Genomic DNA, 6,292 nt, shown 5'->3' on the forward strand with positions numbered 1-6,292 from the left:
ATTCAATTCTAATTGCGCCGGAATCCCATTGGATTCCGTGAGCCAAACGGGAACCCGCAAGTTGCGATGGACATTTCGCATAGATAGTCTCTTGTTCGTGTTATGTTATAGTTATGATTCATGTTGTCAATATTTTTTACACATCAAGGTACAATATTTACAAAAGGTGCACACTTCCTATTACTAAAAACGTTGTGGCAAAAAACATTATCAAGAAGTCACTGCTGCTAGTCTGGGATATGAGAGGATACTTGCAATATATACATTCAATTTAAAGTTGCTGTTTTTTTGCAGATTAATTGTAAAAAATTATATTTTAAATAATTATAAAGATAGGAATTTTAATGAAAAAGGTAAATAAAAAAACAGATAGAACACACCCTTGTGATCCAGTGATTCACCTTTTTGCACTTGTTTATTGGGATGGGGGTGGGGGAGGTCTCAAGTTCGAGTCCCTCCCCCTAAACGTGAGATTTATTTCCTGAAAGCCGAATTGCACCGGAGAAAGTTTTACCGACCCGTATTCAGGACTCACGTCCGACCGCCTGCCCCCCGGGATGGTATAAGGTTCGGATCCCTGTAATGCGATTCGGGTTTTCTGCCCGAAAGCGCGTGTGTGCGTGGCAAACGAGAGTATTCGATGCCAACAACTTGCCTTTCAAAAAAAAAAAAAAAAAAAAGAAAACTTTTATTTATATAAAAGTTATACTATTTGGTTGAAAATAATAATTAAATAAATAAATGACTTTTTTGCTCCGTTGGTCCCTCAGTTATACTCCAATTTGCTAACAGCATCCCTCGGTTTCAATTTGGCTTCGCACGTCCTTTATTTATCAAAAATTTGCAATCGGCGTCCATCCGTCTAAATTCCGTTAAAAAATTCCATTAACACTTGTCATGTGACTTACATGTGAGGGTAAATTTGTCTTTTTAGCATTCTTTTCACCTGAACCTGAAATCTTGCTGTTGCTCAACTTATTCTACCCCAAAATTACAAGCTCTAATTTACATTTCTTTAATCCCCCAAATACCCAGCACTGCTAATGACAAACTTTATAGCAAAAACAATCGGTACAAAAAACTAAATATAAACAAACACATAATATATCAATAACAAAACTAAAAAATAAAAATAAAAAATATACTCTTTAATCAAAAACTACACAAAATACATTTACCCACATCTAGATCTTCAAATATATAAACAGATCCACTGTCTATCTTATAAAACTCAATGTAAAATCAAATAAGAAGATTCCAAATCAATTTACCAATTCCTCGAGTTATTTCTGCCTTTAGAATCCTTTGTTTTTCATAAATTTGCAATCAACATCCCTCCGTCAAACTTCTGTTGAATAAGTCCGTTAAGTCTTGAAATGTGCAATGCATGTGAGGATAAAATTGTCCTTTTACCCATCTTCTTCATTCGACTATAAAGCTGGGTCAATTTCTTCTACCCAAAATTACAAACCCTATTTTTTTAGAAAAATAAAACTAAACCTTAATCAACGCAAACCTAATTTATTCCTATCTCAAATTCATTGTTCATCTCAATAATTCAATATATCAAATGAAATTTTCTCGACTTCATCTTCTTTACTCTTATTCTTCTTCTTTATTATCCAAATAAAAAATGCAATGAAAAACAATAAAAAAACCGATACTCTATTACACAATATCACATCAAATTAAGTACAAAATCTTTACACTGAACAATGGAGACCGAATGAACTATAACAAAGGTCCAAAATGTTAATGAAAAAAAAAGAAGACATTACATGGTAAATCAAGAACTCTAATAAAACAAGCTGAATCCCATATCATCAGTGCGGGCAAATAAACTCGGCTAGCATAATTCAATGCTTACATTTGCTACTATTACAAGTGATAAGGCTAAAAAGGAACATATATTTCATAGCATTATCCCCCAAGAAAGACAGGATTTTAGTTGTAATTGTTCCATATTCAAGTAATATTCGTTTATATTTAATAAGTGCGAAGACAAAAGGCGAAAACGAAGAATTGAAGACGGAAAGGTCCAAAATGCTCAAATGTACAAGATACAATTAAAGTGGTTCAAATTATTGATGAAGAACGTCTAAAAATGACAAGAGTACAAGTTGCGGAACGCAAAGTACACGATATAAAATAATACGCGAAGACGTCCGAAAATCTGGAACCGGGACCCGAACCAAGAAGAAACGCCCGACGCAATGGACCAAAAATATCTAGTCTACTATGCACATAAATATAATATAATATATAAATAATTATTAAAATTATTTATATTTTATATATATTTAATAAATATGTCGACGAACAAGAAGACAAAAGATATGTGAGCTGTCCAGCGTGGCCATGCGAGTCGCATGGCAAATAGGCATAAACCCATGCGAGTCGCATGAGGATCAGAATCAGCTCACATTCTATAAATTGCCAGTTTTTCGTTCGTTTTTAACACCACACACATAATAATAATAATACTCTGTAATAAATAAATATATATATAATATATAGTATAGTTTAGTTTTATATTAGATTAGTTCGGGTTATGTAAAGGTTATTTTACGGGTTTTAAAGTCGGAGCTCTGTCCGTGTAACACTACGCGATAAATAATCAATGTAAGCTATGTTCTTCTTTTTAAATTAATGTCTCGTACTTAAAGTTATTATTATGCTTATTTGAGCAAAAGTAATCATGATGTTGGACTAAATATTAAAGACGGGGTTATTGGGCTTTGTACCATAATTGGGGTTTGGATAAAAGAACGACACTTGTGGAAATTAGACTATGGGCTATTAATGGGCTTTATATTTGTTTAACTAAATGAAAGTTTGTTAATGTTAATATAAAGATTTACAATTGGGCGTCCCTATAAATTACCATATACACTCAATTGGACACGATGGGCGGGGTATTTGTATGTACGAATAATCGTTCATTTAACCGGACACGGGAATGGATTAATAGCCACTAGAATAATTAAAACAGGGGTGAAATTACATTCAAGGGTAATTGGTGTAATTGTTAACAAAGTAGTAAAACCTTGGTTTACACGCAGTCGATAACCTGGTGTATTCATTAAACAAAGTATTAAAACCTTGTTACAATTCGAATCCCCAATTAGTTGGAATATTTAACTTCGGGTATAATAATAATTTGACGAGGACACTCGCACTTTATATTTATGACTGATGGACTGTTATGGACAAAAACCAGACGGACAGATTAAATAATCCAGGACAAAGGACAATTAACCCATGGGCATAAAACTAAAATCAACACGTCAAACATCATGATTACGGAAGTTTAAATAAGCATAATTCTTTTATTTCATATTTAATTTCCTTTATTTTATATTTAATTGCACTTCTAATTATCGCACTTTTATTTATTGTTATTTAATTGCACTTTTAATTATCGTACTTTTTAATTATCGCAATTTTATTTTATCGCACTTTTATTATTCGCAATTTCATTATCGTTATTACTTTACGCTTTAAATTAAGTCTTTTATTTATTTAATATTTTACATTAGGTTTTAACTGCGACTAAAGTCTTAAAATCGACAAACCGGTCATTAAACGGTAAAAACCCCCCTTTATAATAATAATATTACTACTTATATAATTATATATATTTTATATAAATATAGTTAAAAATATAGTAAGTATCACCAGCTCCCTGTGGAACGAACCGGACTTACTAAAAACTACACTACTCTACGATTAGGTACACTGCCTATAGTGTTGTAGCAAGGTTTAGGTATATCCCATCCGTAAATTAATAAAACTTGTGTCATATTTTGTATCGCTTTTCGTATCAAAAATAATACTATTTCGTACCCTCACGCTACATCATCAAGTTTTTGGCGCCGCTGCCGGGGAGTCGGCGAAACTATCTATTTTTCATTTTTGTATATATATTTATTATTTTTAGAAAAACAATATAAAATCCTAAAAATTAAAAAATTAAAAAATCTAAAAATTTAAAAAATTAAAACCGAAAAAAAAAAAAATATATATATATTTTTATATAATTTTAAGATTTTTATTTATAAAATTATCAAATATTTCTATTTTTAGTTTTATAAAAATATTAAGTTTTTATTTAAATTATATATATATTTTATTTAATATTTAAAACAGAAAATATAAATAAATATAAATAATACGGTTGAGCCTGTCATTTGACCCCCCTCATTTGAACCGGCTCTGGAGGTCATGCGACTCGCATGACCTTTAGCCTGAACCCCATGCGAGTCGCATGAGGGGTCTGACAGGGCCACATACAACCCTACTTTCGCATTAAATACGGTATTTTATTTATTATTATTAATATAAACCCTAATTAGTTTATTAATTTAATATTAATTAGTTTTAATTCTTAATTAATTTGTATTTTACTTTTAATTAGTTTTATTAATATATAAATTAATATCTTTAATAAATAATAATATAAAAATAATATTTTTTTTTATAAAAATTATTCTTTTTCTCAACTTTTTATATATTTTTATATTTTGTATCTTTTAGTCGTTTAGCGTAATATTTGTATTTTGTCGTTCGTACTTAGTTTTAAATATAGAGTTTGCCGTAGTTTATTTTTATATTTCTAGATTTTTAGGTTTGCCGTAAAATCCCTTAAGTACTTATTCCTTAGACTAAGATTTAGGTGCTTTAGAATTTTGCGACGCCATTTTTCGTACGACTTTCTTACTTTTATTTTTCGACGTCTATTTTTCTACCTTTTTATTTTTCGACACTTTTCGACGAGCAATCTATTTCTTTCTATTTTCTCGACACTCTAGTTTTTAGGACCTAGAATTTTCTCTATTTCTTATCTAATATCTCAAACAGAAAGAAAAATTATTTAAGCGGTTAAATTAATGGACGTTGACATTTTTCTGGTTCGTAGTAATAGTTGGATTTGTTAGTGGCTAGTTGTGGGCTTCCGATTTAAAGGGTCCTGGCTACCTGCTGCATCTTTTGGCTATTCGAAACGTGGGCAAAATCAGAAAAGTCTATTAATTGGACAACTTATATAAGTTTTTCTATTTTTATAACTAATAGGATAATTCGTGAATGCACCACATTGTAGCTAAAATTTGACCATCGCAATAAAATGGAAAATTTTGAAAACAAGGCCTTGGAAACTCTTTTTGAACTCCAAAATCAATTAAATCAATACTCTCAACCGAGTGTTGATGACAATTCGGTCAGTCAATCTTGGATCGCGAACGACGAAACAATAACTGGTTGTGAAATCTGTGGAGATTATCACTCAACATGGGAATGTTACTATTACGTTCCTACTGAAAATTACGCACCCACAGAACCTGAATGGAACGATTATGAAGAACACAATTCTAATTGGGATTATTCCCAAGAAGATATTCAAACTCAACAACCAGAAGAACTTGAAGATTCTTTAGATTATATGAGAATCAAACTCGAAGAACTTGATGCTCAAAAGGAACAAATGAGAGAGTTTGTAAATAGGCAAGCTGAAACTCTATCAGATTACACACCTGTTGATCTGAGGAGTATTGTGCAAGAAAATCTCAAATCATCGAATTTTGATGAATTCGAGAGCTCCGAAATCACCAACTATCCCGATGATAATTCTTATTCAGCCTTACCAATTTCACAACATATCGACACATTAGCCTCTACCGACGAAGAAGATGTAAGGGTAACAAATTGGTACTCTTGGGAAAACGATAACGTTGAAAATTTTACCCCCGAGACCAAACCGAACTTCACCATTCCACAACCTCCTAACCCAATATTCTCAATAGACGAGTCATCTACTGAAGATGAACCACGAGCTGTAATAGATAATGACACCTCGGATTTCACCCAATTGGGTAATAGAGGTGAAACCTTTGATTCCGAGAATGAACGGAAGGAAATATTAGAAATTGTCCACCCTATAGATATAAGTATGTCGGTGTATATCGATCCATTTGACCAAGAAACAGAAAAGAGACATATCCATTTACTAAAAGCTACACTTAAAAAAGAATTAAGTAGTGACGTTCGGGTGAGTCTAAACTTTAAACCCATTGATATATTATACACCACCCGAGATATAAATAACTGGCTCACTATTTTAATTCGTGGAACTTATTCCACCGACTTCACATATCGTCAGCTAAAGTGTAGGGAAGTCTAACCCCACTTAACGTTAAATTAGGGGTTCGGGTTAGTGCATAACTCGTTAATAAACATGCATGATAACTTAGGGTAAAATACGCATTTTCAAAAATTAGCAAACAGTTCAGAAAAG

This window comes from Rutidosis leptorrhynchoides, chromosome 5 (genome assembly GCF_046630445.1).
Source record: "Rutidosis leptorrhynchoides isolate AG116_Rl617_1_P2 chromosome 5, CSIRO_AGI_Rlap_v1, whole genome shotgun sequence".
In the NCBI taxonomy this organism is placed as follows: Eukaryota; Viridiplantae; Streptophyta; class Magnoliopsida; order Asterales; family Asteraceae; genus Rutidosis; species Rutidosis leptorrhynchoides.